General features: G+C 46.7%; 1 protein-coding gene across 4 annotated transcripts in view; it reads right to left on the reverse strand.

Annotated features, from left to right (window-relative positions):
* ZBTB8A (zinc finger and BTB domain containing 8A) overlaps nucleotides 1–19,513 on the reverse strand; it is a 67,873-nt gene extending 48,360 nt beyond the window's left edge. For all 4 annotated transcript variants that reach the window (XM_031661138.1, XM_031661137.1, XM_031661135.1 and 1 more), the window contains exons 1-2: nucleotides 19,406–19,513; nucleotides 4,013–4,094 (exon numbers count right to left, since the gene is read on the reverse strand). The gene's annotated coding sequence lies outside the window, so the exon portion shown is untranslated. The remainder of the gene's footprint in view (nucleotides 1–4,012; nucleotides 4,095–19,405) is intronic.
* Between the last annotated feature and the right edge of the window lie 1,517 nt (nucleotides 19,514–21,030).

The following is a 21,030-nucleotide window of genomic DNA, read 5'->3' on the forward strand; positions in this document are numbered from 1 at the left end:
ATGGCATCATCTCAGCTCTGCAACCTCTGCCTCCCAGGTTCAAGTGATTCTCCTGTCTCAGCTTCCCAAGTAGCTGGGACTACAGGAGCGCACCACAACACCTGGCTAATTTTTGTATTTTTAGTAGAGACGGGGTTTCACCATGTTGGCCTGGCTGTTCTCGAACTCCTGACCTCAAGTGATCCACCTGCCTTGGCCTCCCAAAGTGCTGGGATTACAGGTGTGAGCCACCGCAACACTGATCTTTTCCCCTTCCCTTTCACCCTTGAATGCGTACGATTCAAAAATAAGAAAACACTCTACTGATATGGAAAGTTAAGAAAGTTAAGTTCCCTTGTATTATATACATTGGTCTATACCTTGCTTTTTCTTTTTTCTGTTTTTGAGACAGTCTTGCTCTGTCGCCAGGCTGAAGTGCAGAGGCACAATCTTGGTTCACTGCAACCTCCGCCTCCCAGGTTCGAATGATTCTCCTCCCTCAGCCTCCCAAGTAGCTGGGACTACAGGCACCTGCCACCACACCTGGCTAATTTTTGTATTTTTAGTAGAGACTGGGTTTCACCATGCTGGCCAGGATTGTCTTGATATCTTGACCTCATGATCCACCTGCCTCGGCCTCCCAAAATGCTGGGATTACAGGCGTGAGCCACGGTGCCCGGTCCTATACCTTGCTTTTTCTTAAATTAAGTTTGAGACCAGGATGGCAAAATAGATTTTTAAAAATTAGTTGGGCATGATGGTGCATGCCTGTGGTCCCAGCTACTTGGGAAGCAGAGGCAGTGGATTGCTTAGGCCCAGGAGTTGGAGGCTGCAGTGAGCTATGGTAATACCACTGTACGTCGGCCTGGGCAACAGAACAAGACCCTGTCTCTAAAAAATAAAAAATTGTGGCCGGGCGCAGTAGCTCACACCTGTCATCCTAGCACTTTGGGAGGCCGAGGCAGGTGGATCATGAGGTCAGGAGTTCAAGACTAGCCTGACCAACACGGTGAAACCCTGTCTCTACTAAAACTACAAAAATTAGCCAGGCGCAGTGGTACACACCTGTAATCCTAGCTACCCAGGAGGCTGAGGCAGAAGAATCACTTGAACCCAGTAGGTGGAGGTTGCAGTGAGCTGAGATCACATCACTGCACTCCAGCCTGGGGGACATAGCAAGATTCTGTCTCAGAAAAATAAATAAATAAATAAAAATAAAAAATTGCATGTGCCTGTAGTCCCAGCTACTTGGGAGGCTGAGGTGGGAGGGTCACTTTAGCCCGGGAGGTTGAGGCTACAGTGAGCAACAGTGATTGCACCACTGCACTCCAGCCTGGGCACACAGATGCTGTCTCAAAAAAAAAAAAAAAAAAAATTAAAATTAAAAATTTTTTTAAAAATTTGAAACAAGAAATTGGGAAGTCCAGAGTCCAGAGAAATAACTGATTTAGAAGAAAAGCAATGACTTTGGTTTTATGTATGCTGGATTTGAGAGGAATGGGAAATCAGATAGATATGGCCAGGAGGCCACTGGAAATGCTGGTCTGAAGTTCACAGGGACACTCAGACTTGAAGATAGAGGAGCAAGAGAATCTGCAAATAGCAATTAAGTTGTTAGCAGAAATGAAGGGACTCAGAGGAAACAAGGGCTGAGAGGGGAACCTGGAGGATTGCCCATGATTGTGGAGCAGGATGGGGAAAAGAAGCCAGTGTTACAGATAAGGAATTACAGGGAGAATTAAGAGAGCTTCGTGACACATTAGCCAAGGGTGGAGAATTTCAAGAAAGATGCAGTGAAGGGGTTAAAGGGCCAACAGGCAGTATTAAAGTAACTACCTGCATTGTCTCATTTAATCCTTACATGCAACCTATAGGGGAAATGGTATTATTATTATTATTATTTTTGAGACCGATTGTTGCTCTGTCGCCCAGGCTGGAGTGCAGTGGCACAATCTCGGCTCACTGCAAGCTCCGCTTCCTGGGTTCATGCCATTCTCCTGCCTCAGCCTCCCGAGTAGCTGGGACTACAGGCGCCCGCCACCACACCCAGCTAATTTTTTGTATTTTTAGTAAAGACAGGATTTCACTGTGTTAGCCAGGATAGTCTCAATCTCCTGACCTCGTGATCCACCCGTCTCGGCCTCCCAAAGTGCTGGGATTACAGGCGTGAGCCACTGTGCCTTGCCGGGAGATGGTATTATTATCTCCATTTTACAGAAAAGGGAGTTAACCCAGACAGTTACTCCAAGGCTGCATGATGCAGCTGTGGGAGGTCAGAATTCTGACACTGGTTCTACCACTAAATTAGTATTATGTCCATGGGCAAGTAACTTAAGTTTCTAGGCTTAACATCCTTCTCTGCAAATTAAAAGGACTGGTCTAGATAATCTCCAGTTCTTAATAACACGAGTATGTGGATCAAGCTAGAATGGGAGAAATATATACACAAGAGAGGCAATGAATTAAAAAATGTAGTTCCATACAATTGCCTGGATCCCAGTTTAAAAAAAAGATAAAAACCGGGTGTGGTGGCTCAGGTCTGTAACCCCAGCATTTTGGGAGGCCAAGGTGGGTGGATCACCTGAGGTCAGGAGTTCGAGACCAGCCTGACCAACATGGTGAAACCCCATCTCTACCAAAAATACAAAAATTAGCCAGGAGTGGTGGCGGGTGCCTGTAATCCCAGCTACTCTAGAGGCTGAGGCAGAAGTGCTTGAACCCGGGAGGCGGAGGTTGCCTCTGCACTCCAGTCTAGCCGACACAGCGAGACTCCATCTCAAAAAAATAAAAAATAAATAAATAAATAAGTAAAAGATTAAAATGTAATTCAAATATGTATCCTGGATGTTAAAAAAAAAAAAAAAAAGGAATTCGGCCCACATTCACAAGGATACACTACACTTCCTTAAGAGAGAATTCGGCCGGGCACGGTGGCTCAAGCCTGTAATCCCAGCACTTTGGGAGGCCAAGACGGGCGGATCACGAGGTCAGGAGATCGAGACCATCCTGGCTAACACGGTGAAACCCCGTCTCTACTAAAAAATACAAAAAATTAGCCGGGCGAGGTGGCAGGCGCCTGTAGTCCCAGCTACTCAGGAGGCTGAGGCAGAAGAATGGACTAAACCTGGGAGGCGGAGCTTGCAGTGAGCTGAGATCCGGCCACTGCACTCCAGCCTGGGGACAGAGCGAGACTCCATCTCAAAAAAAAAAAAAAAGAGAGAATTCAAAATAAAGATGTCATTTAAAAAAATTAGCAATCAGTGAACAGGGAGACCAAAAAGATCAGAACACTGAACATATTAGACAGTGAATTTCCAAGAAATAAATCCATTCTCTAATATATAATATCTACAACTACAAAATTTTACCTTTTTTTTTTTTTTTTTTGAGACAGAGTCTTGCTCTGTTGCCCAGGCTGGAGTGCACTGGCGTGATCTCGGCTCATTGCAACATCTGCTGCCTGGGTTCAAGTGATTCTCCTGCCTCAGCCTCACAAGCGCTGAGATTACAGGCACCCAGCACCACGCCTGGCTAATTTTTGTATTTTTAATAGAGATGGGGTTTCGCCATGTTGACCAGATTGGTCTCGAACTCCTGACCTCAGGTGCCTGCCTTGGCCTCCCAAATGCTGGGATTACGCACATGAGCTACCGCACCCAGCCCAGAATTCTACTTTTTTTTTTTTTGAGATGGACTTTCACTCTTGTTGCCCAGGTTGGAGTGCAATGGCGGCATCTCAGCTCACTGCAACCTCTGCCTCCCAGGTTCAAGGGATTCTCCTGCCTCAGCCTCCCGAGTAGCTGGGATTACAGGCATGTGCCACCACGCCCGGCTAATTTTGTATTTTCAGTAGAGACAGGGTTTCTTCATGTTGGTCAGGCTGGTCTCGAACTCCCGACCTCAGGTGATCTGTCTACCTTGGCCTCCCAAAGTGCTGGGATTACAGGCATGAGCCACAGCACCCGGCCCCAGAATTTTACTTTTTAATCTATGCATTTAAGTGAGGTAGATCAAGAATTAAAATTTGTCATACCTGGAAATTTATGAATGCTGCTCTTGAATGGAGTAAAAAAGAGAAGATTCTAAGTCAAACAGTCTGTGTTTGGAGGATTGTCCTGTAGAGAGAGAAAAGAGATATTTATAATGTACTTTTGTAATAAGAGGTAGAAAGATCTGCTAAGGTTCATAATATTTATTTAAATAAATTATATAAGGGCCAGGCACGGCGGCTCACGCCTGTAATCCCACCACTTTGGGAGGCCAAGGCAGGCAGATAACCTGAGGTCAGGAGTTTGAGACCAGCCTGGCCAACATGGTGAAACCCCATCTCTACTAAGTATACAAAAATCAGCCGGGCATGGTGGCAGGTGCCTGTAATCCCAGCTACTCGGGAGGCTGAGGAGGGAGAATTGCTTGAACCCGGGAGGCAGAGGCTGCAGTGAGCCAAGATCGTGCCACTGCACGCCAGCATGGGTGACAGAGCGAGACTCTGTCTCAAAACAAACAAACAAACAAAAATTATATAAGAGCCGCTGTCAGATATCTTTTTTTTTTTTTTTTTGAGACAGAGTCTTGCTCTGTCCCCCAGGCTGGAGTGCAGTGGCGCGATCTCAGCTCACTGCAAGCTCCGCCTCCCGGGTTCACGCCATTCTCCTGCCTCAGTCTCCCGAGTAGCTGGGACTAGAGGCGCCTGCCACTATGCCCGGCTAATTTTTTTGTATTTTTAGTAGAGATGGAGTTTCACCATGTTAGCCAGAATGGTCTTGATCTCCTGACCTCGTGATCCGCCCACCTCAGCCTCCCAAAGTGCTGGGCTTACAGGCTTGAGTCACCGTGCCTGGCCAGATATCATTTTTAACATATAAAAATAGATTATCTGGCACAGATTATTATTAATAATAGTTAATAGAAAACCATTAATAATTAATATTAATAATACATAATACATAACAAATATGTAATATATAATGATATAAAATATACAACATAAATAAATCATTAATATTAATAATAGAAAAATCATTTGGCTTCAAATTGGCTTGGAACTCTTTTTAAAGAACTACATTTTATATACATATTTTTATGTTTTATATATATATCTTTTTAACCTCAATCTTTATAAGAGATTTCCAATATTAAAATATATTATGGCAAATCAAAAGCAATCCTTTTTTTTGTTTTGTTTTGGTTTTTTTGAGATGGAGTCCCACTCTGTCGCCCAGGCTGGAGTGAAGTGGTGTGATCTTGGCTCAATGCAACCTCCGCCTCCCTGGTTCCAGCAATTCCCCTGCCTCAGCCTCCTGAGTAGCTGGGATTACCGGCACACACCACCACACATAGCTAATTTTTTTGTATTTTTAGTTGAGACAGAGTTTTTCCATGTTGGCCAGATTGGTCTCGAAATCCTGACCGACCTCAGGCAATCCGCCCGCCTGGGCCTCCCAAAATGCTGGGATTATAGGCATGAGCCACTGCGCCTGGCCATTTGGTTTATTTTTTAAGACAGTCTCACTTTGTCACTCAGGCTAGAGTGCAGTGGCACAATCACAGCTCCTGCAGCCTTGATCTCCCAGGCTTATGCGATTCTCCCTCTTCAGTCTCCCAAGTAGTTGGGACTACAAGTACCCATCACCAAGTTTGGCTAATTTTTGTATTTTTTAGAAAGACGAGGTTTTGTCATGCTGCCCAGGTTGGTCTCCAACTCTTGGGCTCAAGTGATCCCCCCACTTCGGCCTCCAAAAATCCTGGAATTATAGGCATGAGCCACTGTCCCCAGCCCAAACATACTTTTTAACTTTGACAAGAAAATAAATTTAAGACAACACTATTGAAAGGCAGGCCAGTAGATGATACCAAGATAGTAAGTCCTATTGCTCTTTTCCTCCAAATGTCATCAATGTGTTTTGGAAGAAAACTGAACACAACAGCTTTAAAAATTCAACATATCTTGAAAAAAAAAAAAAAAGAAAATACAGGCAAATATAAAGAAGAGGAGCTGGGCCCAGTGGCTCACGCCTGTAATCCCAGCATTTCAGGAGGCAGAGGCATGAAGGTCACTTGAAGCCAGGAATTCCAGACCAGCGTAGGGAGCATAGTGAGACCTCTCTCTAAATAAATAAGAAAACAAACTGAAATAACTTTTTTCTTTTTTTTGAGATGGAGTTTCGCTCTTGTTGCCCAGGTTGGATGCAATGGTGCGACCTCTGCTCACCACCAATGCTGCCTCCCAGGTTCAAGTGATTCTCCTGCCTCAGCCTCCCGAGTAGCTGGGATTACAGGTATGCACCACCACACCCGGCTCATTTTCTGTTTTCAGTAGAGACGGGATCTCTCCATGTTAGTCAGGCTGGTCTCAAACTCCCGATCTCAGGTGATCCGCCCGCCTCAGCCTCCCAAAGTGCTGGGATTACAGGTGTGAGCCACCGTGCCCAGTCTTGTTTTGTTTTTTTTTTTTTGAGACAGTCTCACTCTGTCACTCAGGCTGGAATGCAGTGGTGTGACCATGGCTCATTGTGGCCCTGACCTCTCAGGCTCAAGTGATCCTCCAGCCTTAGCCTTCTAAGTAGCTGAGACTACAGGTTTACCAGGCTAAATTTTGTATTTTTGTAGAGACAGGGTTTTGCCATGTTGCCCAGGCTGGTCTTGAAATCCTAGGCTCAAGTGATCCTCCCACCTTGTTGGAATAATAGGCATAAGCCACTGTGCCTGGCCCAAAATTAATAGTTTTTGAGAACAAGTCGTTGCCACACTAAAAGCTCATCTGTCACCTAGCCCTAATGAGTTAGAAGGGCATTCACAGAATGGCATTTACTTGGATTGCTTCACTGTTTCAACACTGCCACTAAAGGGCATATTAACTACTGTCCAGTGTACAAGTACAGTGGTAACTTGTGGCTTTTTTTTTTTTGAGACAGAGTCTCTCTCCTGTTGCCCAGGCTGGAGTGCAATGGCACGATCTTGGCTCACTGCAACTTCTGCCTGCCGGGTTCCAGCGATTCTCCTGCCTCAGCCTCCTGAGTAGCTGGGACTGCAGGAGCCCACCACCACGCCCGGCTAATTTTTGTATTTTTAGTAGAGGCGGGGTTTCACCATATTGGCCAAGCTGGTCTCGAACTCCTGACCTTGTGATCCACCTGCCTCGGCCTCCCAAAGTGCTGGGATTACAGGTGTGAGCCACCGTGCCCGGCCTAATATTCTAATTAATATAAAGCCCAGCTTTTTAAGAGAACTGCTTTTTTTTTTCTTTTTCTTTTTCTTTTTCTTTTTTTTTTGTTGCGGCAGGGTCTCATTCTCACCCAGGCTGGAGTACAGAGGCACGATCTTGGCTCACTGCAACCTCTGCCTCCCAGGTTCAGGGATGCCTGCATGTCAGCCTCCCGAGGAGCTGACAGGGTGGTCTCGAACTCCCGGACTCAAGCAATCCACCCACCACACTGGCCTCCAAAGTGTTGGGATTACAGGCGTGAGACACCGCATCTGGTCAAAAGAACTGATTTCTGAGCACAGTCTGTGCCCTCAACAGTTTTTACATACTGATGGAATGCTATTTTTTCAGATAACCACCAAGGTCCACTCCAGCAGATATTAGAGTAGATCTGTGGATGAACACTCTGAACACTCATGATCCCTTTTTTTTTTTTTTTTTTTAAAAGGGTCTCAATATATTGCCCAGGCTGGTCTTGAACTCCTGGGCTCAAGAGATCCGCCCACCTCGGCCTCCCAAAGTGCTAAGATTACAGGCATGAGCCACCACGCCCAGCATCAGCATCCTTTCTAACTTCCTTCTGGAAAACTAAAAAGTACATTTCCCAGACTCCTTTACAATTCAGTTTCCCCATGTGAAATGTGGCCCATCAGTGAGATGTTGTGAGATCCGGAAGGCAGAAATGAGGTGGGAACCATCTTTCTTCTGTTTTGGCTGTTAATGCAGGCAAGCACATTTATGGAAACATTGTATTTTTTTCTCATAGCAGCATTCCAGTGTCAAAAGCTTCACGATTGGCAAGAGACAAACATGGTGAAGACAGGAATCACTATTTGGTAGGAGTTCAGGGGAAGTTCAGGTGTAGCAGGGTTGTTTCCTTTTATTTAGTTATTTTCAGAGGCAGGGTCTCACTCTGTCATCCAGGATGAAGTGCTGAAGTGCAGTGGTGCAATCATAGCTCACTGTAAACTTGAACTCCTGGGCTCAAGGGGATCCTCCCACTTTGGCCTCTCAAAGTGCTAGATTACACTGCACACTGCCTATAGCAGTTAGTTGACCCTTAAATTACACTAGCAATGTCATTGGGAGCCTCCTGATTCCCTCCCTGGGGCGCCTGTTAGGCAGTCTTTTTTTTTGAGACGGAGTTTTACTCGTTGCCCAGGCTGGAGTGCAATGGTGTGATCTCAGCTTACTGCAACCTCCACTTCTCGGGTTCAAGCCACTTTCCTGCCTCAGTCTCCCAAGTAGCTAGGATTACAGGAACGCGCCACCACACCTGGCTAATTTTTATATTTTTAGTAGAGACGGGGTTTTACCATGTTGGCCAGGCTGGTCTCGAACTCTTGACCTCAGGTGATCCACCCGCCTCTGCCTCCCAAAGTGCTGAGATTACAGGCGTAAGCCACAGCACCCGGACAGGTGTTTTTTGTTTTGTTTTTTGTTTTGTTTTGTTTTGAGACGGAGTCTCACTCTGTCCTCCAGGCTGGAGTGCAGTGACATGATCTCGGCTCACTGCAACCTCTGCCTCCCGGGTTCAAGCGATTCTGTCTCTGCCTCTGGAGTAGCTGGAACTGCAGGTGCGGGCCACCACAGCTGGCTAATTTTTATATTTTCAGTAGAGATGAAGTTTCCCCACATTGGCCAGGGTGGTCTCGAACTCCTGACCTCAAGATCCACCTGCCTCGGCCTCCCAAAGTGCTGGGATTACAGGTATGAGCCACGGTGCCTGGCCCCGGCTAGGTATTTCTTTTTCTTTTTCTTTTTTTTTTTTGAGATGGAGTCTTGCTCTCTCGCCCAGGCTGGAGTGCAGTGGCCGGATCTCAGCTCACTGCAAGCTCCGCCTCCCGGGTTTACGCCATTCTCCTGCCTCAGCCTCCCGAGTAGCTGGGACTACAGGCACCCGCCACCTCACCCGGCTAGTTTTTCGTATTTTTTAGTAGAGACGGGGTTTCACCGTGTTAGCCAGGATGGTCTCGATCTCCTGACCTTGTGATCCTCCCGTCTCGGCCTCCCAAAGTGCTGGGATTACAGGCTTGAGCCACCGTGCCCGGCCAGGTATTTCTTTTTATCAATGTGAGCATGGACTAATACAGGGATAATAATAATACCTATAGCTTATAGAGCTGTGAGATGGAGAAAATCAGAAGATAATCCAAGCAACATGCTTATAACAGTGCCTGGTTTATAACAAGCCCTTGATAAATGTCAGCTATTATTATTATTGTTAATTATCTAAACATTTAAAAACACTGCTTTTGGCCGGGCGCGGTGGCTCACGCCTGTAATCCCAGCACTTTGGGAGGCCGAGGCGGGCGGATCACAAGGTCAGGAGATCGAGACCATGGTGAAACCCCGTCTCTACTAAAAATAGAAAAAAAAAATTAGCCGGGCGCAGTGGCGGGCGCCTGTAGTCCCAGCTACTCGGGAGGCTGAGGCAGGAGAATGGCGGGAACCCGGGAGGCGGAGCTTGCAGTGAGCCGAGATTGCGCCCCTGCACTCCAGCCTGGGCAACAGAGCGAGACTCCCTCTCAAAAAAAAAAAAACAAAAAAAACAAAACACTGCTTTCACTGAGTATAAAATGTAAACATTTTAGAATTTTATTACAACACATTTTCTTGTCTTATACAAATGTGGATACAGAAGGCCAGGTGGGGTGGCTCAAGCCTGTAATCCTAGCACTTTGGGAGGCTGAGGCGGTTTATCACCTGAGGTCAGGAGTTCAAGACCAGTCTGGCCAACATGGCGAAACCCCGTCTCTACTAAAATACAAAAATTAGCCGGGCATGATGGCGGGTGCCTGTAATCCCAGCTACTCGGGAGGCTGAGACGGCAGAATTGCTTGAACCCAGCAGACGGTGGTTGCAGTGAGCCAAGATTGCACCACTCAACTCCAGCGAGACTCCGTCTCAAAAAAAAAAAAAAAATGTGGATACAGAAAAAAAAAAATTTTTTTGGACTGCTTTCATCATATTTGTGAACCTAGAGAGAGTGAGAGTGATCATTTCAAAACTACATGTGTACCTGGGAATAGCAACCCTCTACTCCAACTAGTCAATTGTAGATCTCACCTTAAGGAAGGATTATTCTTTTTTTTTTTTTTTTTTAATTTGAGACTGGAGTCTAGCTCTGTTGCCCAAGCTGGAGTGCAGTGGTGATCTCGGCTCACTGCAACCTCTGCCTCCCAGGTTCAAGCAATTCTCCTGCCTCAGCCTCCCAAGTAGCTGGGATTACAGGTGCCTGACACCACACCCAGCTAGTTTTTGTATTTTTAGTAGAGACAGAGTTTCACTGTATTGGCCAGGCTGCTCTCGAACTCCTGACCTCATGATCTGCCTGCCTTGGCCTCCCAAAGTGCTGGGATTACAAGCGTGAGCCACTGCGCCTGGTCTTTTGTTTTGTTTTGTTTTGTTTTGTTTTGTTTTAGACAGAATCTCTCTGTTGCTCAGGCTGGAGTGCACTGGTGAGATCACAGCTTACTGCAGCCTTGACCTCCCCGGGCTCAGGTGATCCTCCCACCTCAGCCTCCCAAGTACAAGTGTGTGCCAAATTATTCTTGAGAAACCATTTTTACCTTTTTTTCTTTTTTTTTGAGATAGAGACTTGCTCTGTCGCTCAGGCTGGAGTGCAGTGGTGCGACCTCGGCTCACTGCAACCACCACCTCCTGGGCTCAAGCGATTCTCCTGCCATAGGCTCTTAAGTAGCTGGGATTACAGGCGTGCGCCACCACACCCAGCTAATTTTTGTATTTTTAGTAAAGACAAGGTTTCACTATGTTGGTCAGACTAGTCTCAAACTCCTGACCTCAAGTGATCCGCCCTCCTTGGCCTCCCAAACTGCTGGGATTACAGTAATGAGCCACTGCACCTGGACAATTTTTGCCATTTTTCCATTCAATCATTACTCATTAATTATGCTCTGTCAACCAGGGTGTTTGTTATTCAAACTAAGAAAATGTTACCACAGAAGCAATTGCCAGAGAATGAGATCTACAACCTAAAATAAGATTTGCAACATAAAAGTTTATGTTTTAATGTTGCTGAGTACAGTGGTTCGAACCTGTAGTCCCAGCAACTCGGGAGGCTAGGCAGGAGGGAGGATCCCTTGAGTCCAGGAGTTCGAGGCTGCAGTGAGCAATGCTCATGCCACTGCACTCTAGCCTGGGCAACAGAGCAAGACTCCACCTCTATTAAAAAAAAAAAAAAAAAGAAAATTTAAGTGTTTATACTTAGAATACTATTCTAATGTATATATTTAAAAAGTCATAGATAAAATTATGGCTTGGTTTGCTGAAGTATCTTCCGGTGATGAAAAATACATTGCAGATTGTGGAATAAAACTTCCCGCAGCCGGGCATGGTAGCTCGTATCTATTATCCTAGCACTTTGGAAGGCCCAGGCAGGAGGATCACTTGAGCCCAGGAGTTCGAGACCAGCCTGAACAACATGGTGAGACCGCGTCTCTACGAATAATTAAAAAATTAGCCAGGTGTGTGGTAGTATATGCCTGTGGTCCCAGTTACTCAGTAGGCTGAGGTGGGAGGATCACTTGAGCCTGAGAGGCTGAGGCTGCAGTGAGCTGTGATTGTGCCACTACACTCCAGTCTGGGCAACAGGGCGAGACCCTGTCTCAAAAACAAAAACAAAAAACATCCCCCAGATATTCTGGAACTATAAGAATTTTATGTTGGACCTAGTCCAACAGTGCCAGGAAGACAGAGGGAACTGAAAGTGATATAAAGCATCCGTTATGCCCTCCGTATTTCACATGCTGCTGAGAACCACAGGATTCAAAGCAGTGGAGGTTTTCTGAAGGGTCAGAAAAACAGGTGAAAGAAAGCAACTTCATCTTTTGATACAATAATTAATTTTACATTGTTCTGAACTTCATAGAGGTATATTTTCCTTTTTTAAATCCTTTAGACAAGGTCCCACCAGCCTGGAGTGTAGTGGTATGATCTTGGCTCACTGCAGCCTTGGCCTCTGGAGCGCAAGTGATCCTGCTTCAGTGTCTCACATAGCTGGGACTATAGCAGTGCACCACCATGTCTGGCTCTTTCTATATTTTCCCAGAAAAATATTTTATTCTTTTTTTTTTTTTCTTTTTGAGACAGAGTCTCACTCTGTCACCCAGGCTGGAGTGCAGCGGCAGGATCTCGGCTCACTGCAACCTCCCACTCCTGGGTTCAAGCGATTCTCCTGCCTCAGCCTCCTGAGTAGCTGGGATTACAGGCCCGCACCACCACACCTGGCTAATTATTGTACTTTTAACAGAGACAAGGTTTCGCCATGTTGGCCAGGCTGGTCTCAAACTCCTGGCCTCAAGTGATCTGCCTGCCTTGGCCTCCCAAAGTGCTGGGATTACACATGTGAGCCACTGTACCTGGCCCTTTTATTCAATTTTTATGAGAAGGGCAGATACTCAAATTGACAGGTGAAACACATTTATTCAAGATATTTGCTGAGCAACTACTCTACACCAGACTATACCTGGTCCTGAGAATACAGAGGTGATGACATGTCAAAGGTCAGTGCTCACTCTTAAGCAGCTCACTGTCTATTAGGAGAGAGTCAGAGAAAGCGAAGAGACAGGAAGAGGAGAGACTTTTAGACAAAGTGACAATACAATTAAGAAAATACTCATAGTAGAAGGGAAGTGTAAAACAAAGAAAGCAAATGATTGTACCTGGGAGTACTGAGAAATGTTTCCAAAAGGCTCAACGTTTAGGTTGAGTCTTGAAGGATGAAAAGGAGTTTATACACGAGAAAGAGGGCAAGAGGCATTCTAGCCAGAGAGAGCACCAAATGGGAAGGCAAAAACAGTATATTAAACAGCATGGCCTCCTCAGGGATGGTAAGAAGTTTGCTACAGCTAGAGACTGCAGGCCTATGGAAGGATGGCAGATGAAACTAGAAAAATATGTAAGAGCTAGATCTTGGAAGCCCCTCCACTTTTGTGGGTTCTAGAGCACTTCTGAAGGATTTTAAAAAGAAGAAACACAGGATTATACGTCTATCAATCATTAGCTGTGTGACTTTGTCAAGTTACTTAACTGTAAGCATTGGTTTTCTTTTTGTAAAATGAGGTTATTGACTGTTAAGAGGCTCGAAGGAAGTATGTTAAGAGGATTAAATAAGATAATCACTAAAATAAATAAGACTAAGACAAACAGAAATAAGCACATGAAGAAATGTTTAGCATCATTAATCATTAGCGACATGCAAATCAAAATCCCAATGAGATACTACTTCATACCCACTGGGATAGTTTGCTACAATAATATTTCTTTTTGATTTTTTTCTTCTTTTTCTATATTTTCTTTTTTTTCTATGTTTTTCCAGAGATACAATAATTTTTTTCAAAACATGAAAATACTAAGTGTTGGCCAGAGTATAGATAAATGAGAATGTTCATACACTGCTCGTGGAAATATAAAATGGTACAGCGACTTTAGAAAACAGTCCGGGAGTTCCTCAAATGATTAAACATGGAGTTATCATATGACCCAGCCATTTCACTCCTAAGTATATGTCCAAGAGTAATGAACGCATACGTCTACACAGAAACTGATATACGAATGTTTATAGTAGCATTATTTGTAACAGTTAAGAGGTGGAAACAACCCAAATGTCCATCGATGGACAGATGGGTAAACAAAATGTGGTATACCCATATAATGGAATGTAACTCGGCCATAAAAAGAATGAATGATATGGTCATGTGCTGCATAACATTTTGGTCAACAACTGACCACATATACGACGGTGATCCCATAAGATTATAATACCATATTTTTATTGTACCTTTCCTGTGTGTGTTTATTTGTTTATTTTTGGAGACAAAGTCTTGCTCTATCCCCCAGGCTGGAGTGCAGTAGCATGATCTTGGGTCACTGCAACCTCTGCCTCCTGGGTTCAAGCAGTTCTCCTGCCTCAGCCTCCTGAGTAGCCAGGATTACAGGTGCCCACCACCATGCCGGGCTAATTTTTGTATTTTTAGTAGAGACGGGGTTTTGCCATGTTGGCCAGGCTTGTCTTGAACTCCTGACCTTGGATGATCCACCCACCTTGGCCTCCCAAAGTGCTGGGATTACAGGCGTGAGCCACCGTGCCCAGCTTTCCTGTGTTTAGATATGTTTAGATATACAAATACTTACCACTGTTTTACAAATGCCTATAATATTATGCTATACAGGATTGTAGCCTAGGAGCTATAGACTATACCATACAGCCTAGGTGTATAGTAGGCTATTCCAGCTAGGTTTGTGTAAGCACATTCTATGATATTCACGCAGTGACAAAAATCACCTAACAACACATTTCTTTTTTTTTTTGAGACGGAGTCTCGCGCTGTCGCCCAGGCTGGAGTGCAGTGGCCGGATCTCAGCTCACTGCAAGCTCCGCCTCCCGGGTTCACGCCATTCTCCGGCCTCAGCCTCCCGAGTAGCTGGGACTACAGGCGCCCGCCACCTCGCCCGGCTATTTTTTGTATTTCTTAGTAGAGACGGGGTTTCACCGTGTTAGCCAGGATGGTCTCGATCTCCTGACCTCGTGATCCGCCCATCTCGGCCTCCCAAAGTGCTGGGATTACAGGCTTGAGCCACCGCGCCCGGCCAACAACACATTTCTCAGAACATATCCCCATCATTAAGTGACATATGACTGTATATACTACAACATGGGTGAACCTTAGAAACCTCATGCTGGCTGGGAACAGCGGTGTGAGCCTGCAGTCCCAGCTACTTGGAAGGCTGAGGCAGAGGACTGGTTGAGCCCAGGAGGTCAAGGATGTAGTGAACTAGGATTACGCCACCACAATCCAATGTGGGTGACAGTGAGATCCTGTCTCTAAAAAACAAACAAGGCCAGGTACGGTGGCTCACGCCTGTAATCCCAGCACTTTGGGAGGCCGAGGCGGGCGGATCACAAGGTCAGGAGATCGAGACCATCCTGGCCAACATGGTGAACCCTGTCTCTACTAAAAATACAAAAGATTAGCCGGGCGTGGTGGCCGGCGCCTGTAGTCCCAGCTACTCGGGAGGCTGAGGCAGGAGAATGGAGTGAACCCGGGAGGCGGAGCTTGCAGTGAGCTGAGATTGTGCCACTGCACTCCAGCCTGGGTGACAGAGCGAGACTCTGTCTCAAAAAAAAAACAAACAAGGCCAGGTACGGTGGCTCAAGCCTGTAATCCCAGCACTTTGGGAGGCCGAGACGGGCGGATCACGAGGTCAGGAGATCGAGACCATCCTGGCTAACACGGTGAAACCCCGTCTCTACTAAAAAATACAAAAAACTAGCCGGGCGACGTGGCGGGCGCCTGTAGTCCCAGCTACTCGGGAGGCTGAGGCAGGAGAATGGCGTGAACCCGGGAGGCAGAGCTTGCAGTGAGCCGAGATCGTGCCACTGCACTCCAGCCTGGGAGACAGAGCGAGACTCTGCCTCAAAAAAAAAACAAAAAACAAAAAACAAAAAACAAAAACAAAAAACCTCATGCTAAGTTACAGAAACTAGTCATAAAAAACAGATTTTATTCACATGAAATACCCAGAATGGGTAGATCCACATAGGAAGTAGATGAGGGGTTATCAGGAGCTAGGGAGACATGGGAGTGGGGAGTGACTATTAACAAGCATGGGGTTTCTTTATGCAAGTGATGAAAATATTCTGGAGTTAAGAGGGTCGTGATGGTTGCACAATTTTGTAACCATATAAAAAAACTGAATTGTACACTTTAAAAGGGGTAAATTTTATGGTATAAGAGTTACATCTCAGGCCAGGCGCAGTGGCTCACACCTGTATTCCCAGCACTTTGGAAAGCCGAGGCGGGTGGATCACCTGAGGTCAGGAGTTCAAGACCAGCCTGACCAACATGGTGAAACCTCATCTCTATTAAAGTACAAAAAATGAGCTGAGCATGCTGGCAGGCTCCTGTAATCCCAGCTACTTGGGAGGCTGAGGCAAGAGAATTGCTTGACCCTGGGAGGCGAGGTTGCAGTGAGCCCAGATCGCACCATTGCACTCCAGCCTGGGAAAGAACAGCGAAACTCTGTCTCAAAAAAAACCAGTTATATCTCGGAAAAAAATAGGAATTGTCCTATACATTGGGGTCAGTTACAACTTGATATTCACATTGAAAGGATTTTAACGTAACATGCATTCATAGCCGTACTCTTGAGTCATCAAAAAAGGTTTATTTTCAGAATTATGTGATTAGGTCACGGAAATGGGTAATACATTTCAGATTTTCTTCTTCCAGTAGAGTGAGTTTATACGTTGAAACAGCAAGTTAGATCAATTTATATGGGACATCCAAAATCCAAATGGAAACATTTTAAATATCTGTAAGAGTTAAATATTATAATAGTCCCAAGAATATAACAGAATTCAAGACTTCCATCAAGTTCAATGATCTTTAAAAAGGTGGTTGGGAAAGACAATTACACATTTTAGGAACCATTAAGTTCGAAGGTCTTTGGAATAGAAGCAAAAGACATGTATTTCTATGAGTAGACAGAAGATTTAGGTAGCAAGTGTAACTTGAACTAAGGTTGTAGTTGAGAAGATCAACTCTCTCTTTTTTTTTTTTTTGAGACAGAGTCTTGCTCTGTCACCCAGGCTAGAGTGCAGTGGTGCGATCTTGGTTCACTGCAATCTCTGCCTCCTGGGTTCAAGCCATTCTCCTGCTTCAGCCTCCCAAGTAGTTGTGATTACAGGTGCCTGCCACTGCACCCTGCTAATTTTTGTATTTTTAGTAAAGATGGGGTTTCACCATCTTGTCCAGGCTGGTCTCGAACTCCTGACCTCGTGATTCACCCCTCCCACCCCCCACACCCCAACCTCCCAAAGTGTTGGGATTACAGGCACGAGCCACCACACCCGGCTGAGAAGATCAACTCTTTTAAGATACAGAGTCATTAATCTAAAATTTAATGTGTCCCACCAGTGTCAGCAAAACTAATCTTGTTAGCCTGCTTAGCAAACATTCCTGAGTCATAAAGAACTTCACCTAACTAGGGTGGTAATTGTATTCCTTGATGGATAAACGATCCTTTAGCTTTGGGAAGATTTAGAATTAAGTACAGATGCTCCTCAACTTATGATGGGGATACATCCCAATAAACCTATTTTAAGTTGAAAACATTATAAGTTTAAAATGCCTTTAATACCCCATTAAACCCACTGTAAAGTCAAAAAATCATAAGTTGTAAGTCAGTGATCGTCTGTATTAAAAACATTTAACAGCGGTGGTTTGAACATTTGTATCCCCTCCAAAATTCATGTTGAAACTTCATCCCCAAGGCTGGGCACGGTGGCTCACGCCTGTAATACCAGCACTTTGGGAGGCCGAGGCGGGCGGATCAGAGGTCAGGAGATCAAGACCATCCTGGCTAACATGGTGAAACCCCATCTCTACTAAAAAATACAAAAAAATTAGCCAGGCGTGGTGGCGGGCGCCTGTAGTCCCAGCTACTGGAGAGGCTGAAGCAGGAGAATGGCGTGAACCCGGGAGGCGAAGCTTGCAGTGAGTCGAGATCACGCCACTGCACTCCAGCCTGGGCGACAGAGCAAGACTCTGTCTCAAAAAAAAAACAAAAAAACAAAACTCATCCCTATTGCAACAGTATCATCTTTAGGAGGTGACTGGGCCACGAAGGCTCTGCCCTCATGGATGGAATTAACGCCCTTATAAAAGGACCTGAGGGAGTGAGTTTGGCCCCTCTTGCCCTTCTATCCCTTCTGCCACGTGAAGACACAGCAGTCCTCCCATCCAGAGGATGCAGCAACGCGGTGCCATCTTGGAAGCAAAGAGCAGCCCTCACTAGGCACCAAACTGCCTGGACTTCCCAGCCTCCAGAAGTGTGAGAAATAAATTTCTGTTCTGTGTAATTACCCGGTCCCAAAGTATTTTTATAGCTGCACAAATGGCATGAGACAGAAAAGATTTAGAATAAAAACACTTAAGAGAATCAAAACTATAGTTGGGGAAAGCCTCATTGAGAAGATGGTATTTGGGTAAAGTCCAAAGGAAGTAAGAGAGTCATGTGGGTGTCTGGGGAAAGAGTATTTCAGGCAAAGGGAAAAGCAAGAGCAAAGACCCTGAGGTGAGCAGTGGGGAAGCAATGGGATATGGAGTCAGAAAGGGAAAGCAGATTATGAGAGAAGTAGGACATAGTGAGACCAGATGCTGTAAGGCTGCATAGACTATTATGGAGCTTTTGGCTTTTAAACTGCGTAAGATGGGGAGCCACTGACCAATTTTGAGCACAAAAGTAACAAAAGCTTCATTCAAGGGAATCAAACACATCAAATCCTTTAAATATGATTAACATATCATTGTGTCACTGAGTTAAATCTATTAGACATAGTTGTATCTAAAAATTAGATTTACATGATACAAGATGAATCAATATTACGCTATCTTACAAAGTTTTTGATGGCCTCAAATCATTATCAACAGCAAAGCTGGTGATTTCAGGGCTTGGAGATAAGGGTTAGTGGCTTGGCCTCCTTCCTGGAGTCCCTACTCATTATGCCTCCTGCTGACATTTTTGAGCACAATCCACTCAGACGCCCATTTGGTCAAGGGCTCTAAGCCAGATTCTCACTTCCCAGTTGCCACTTGTGTGGCCAGAGAGGTTCCCAGGAATAAAGACATCTGATCCCTGCTTATCAGCGAGGGGCTCTTGCTCCAGTCCACAAATGCATCCATACCTGAGGCATGGAGGAGATTAAGACTGGAGCAGAAGCTTGCTGGGGATTTTGGAGGCTTTCCTGAAAAAGATCAGTTAAGGTTTTCAGAGCAGGGAAGCGCTGTGTAAGATTGGCCCTTCTAAAGACTCCTCTGGAGGTACCTTAGGAGGGAAGGCAGGACGGGAGCAGGAGGTCCTGGGTGGCTATGGTCACCCTGGCCTAGAGGTGAAACGCCATGCTTCACACGTGTTCCCTCATTTGCAAAGTGGAATTACCGTCAGCCTAAGTGGTTGTTTTATGTGAAATTAAGTGAAATAATTCATATAGGTGAAAGCACTCCATTTAAAGTTGTGCAAATATAAAGGTTTATCAAGCATAGTGATACTGACGTGTGGTTAGAAGCCCACCAGGTGTGTGTGTAAATCTACCGCTTCCAAACGCGTCTCAGAATGATGTGGAGTAGGGCCATTGGAACAATCAGCGATAAATAAGCGCATCTGAAGGGGAAGGGAACAAGCCGCTGACTAACTCACAAAAGAGGAGGTCCGCATGGGTAGAGATGAGCATGTACGGTTCCGTCCAGAAGCAAATAGTTGGAGCTCAACATTGGTTAGGCGCGGTGAGTTCGCCCTCGGTTTTCTAAGCCCAGATGTCGCATCTTGACATAAAACCAAGGATGGAGGCTGTACCGAGAAATTCGGGCTACTGCCCTGGGAGCCAGGCTCACCGGCAGCGCCCCTGGCCGCGCCCGCAGAGGCTCCGGCTCCGGCCCCGGCCCTGCCCTCCTCGCGCGCCCCCCCGGCGGCCGCCCGTTTTTGCGCCGCGCAGCCCGAGCCCCTCCGGAGTCCGCGGCGCCCGACGGCTCCAGACACGCCCGGCGCCGTCCCCGCCGCCTTCCTGCCGCCGCCGCCAGGAGGCTCCGCGCGCCTTCCCGCCTTTCCCTGGGCCGGGCCGGGCGGCTAGGCGGGCGCGGGCGGCACTGGCGCCCGGCGGTGTCCACAGCCCCTCCCGGGGCGGGAGGGACAAACCTGGCGGGCTGGGCGGCGCGACCGGGTGCCGGAGACGGCCGGAGCCAGTGCCCACCAACGCCGCCGCCGCCCAGGCTCAACCCGCCGCCACCGCGCTTATCCTCCGGCCGCCAGCCCTCGAACCGACGCCGCGGCCGCCGCCACCTTTGCGCCCCGGGCTGCAAATGGCGCTTGCTCGCCCTCGGCGCTGCCTCCGCCTTCCCGGCCAGCGGACGTCTCGGGAGAGCACGCCAAGGCCGCATCCAGCACCGCCGCCGCCCGGGCAGTCAGAGCCCGCGGCGCCTCCCGCTCCCGCAACCGGAAGCTCGCGGCGGGTCCCCGGGCAACCCCGACGCCCGCCGCCACTCCGCCGGCGCGCGCGCCTGCGGGCCGCCGGCGCACCCGGCCTGGTCGCGCGCGCGGGCCAGGGAAGGTTCAACCAGTTCTCGGCTGGGGACCCTTTCGAGGCCCGTTCGCTGCGCCCCGCAAAGTAGCCCCAACGTAGAGGAAGAAACAAAAGGTGTTACAACGACGTGGGCGTTGGACAGAAACGCCCGAGGGCTGGGGACACAATTAAAGGGGCAACGCACAGATTTCAGGCACCAACCAGCAGCTTCGCCCACTCCCCCTGCCCTTGCCCACACCCGCTGCACGCTCCAGAGGCACCGGGGTGCCCAGATTCTAGCAGTTGACTGCGGATCATGATTTTAGTCAGGAGCTGAAATTTAAAATTGTACTTTACGTTGGGAAAGGCGCCTCCGGAGGGCAGAAGGGCTGGATTTCTAGGATCTGGGGAATTTGGTTTAGGAAAGAGGGAGGGACTTAGGCGTGCCCACAATTACTGTATAAGTACATGTGACATTATTGTACTTAAGTTTAGCAACGTCAAATGCAAAAGATTTCCACAGAATTTTCCCTTGTATTGAAGCAGTTATTTTAGTTGAGGATAACCTTTTCTAAACCTCTACAGGTCAGAAGCCTTTCATTGAAGAGGAAAACCCAGAGAAGCTAAGAGAACATAATTCTTAGTTTAAGTCCAGAGAAATACAAAATTAGTAAAAACAGCAAGTTCCGTCTTTTCCAATACAAGCATTCATTGTATACCAAGCTTCCTCTGACAAATTTACATCTCTAATATTTAGAGTACAGAT

Source organism: Papio anubis, unplaced genomic scaffold (genome assembly GCF_008728515.1).
Source record: "Papio anubis isolate 15944 unplaced genomic scaffold, Panubis1.0 scaffold1, whole genome shotgun sequence".
Classification (NCBI taxonomy): Eukaryota; Metazoa; Chordata; class Mammalia; order Primates; family Cercopithecidae; genus Papio; species Papio anubis.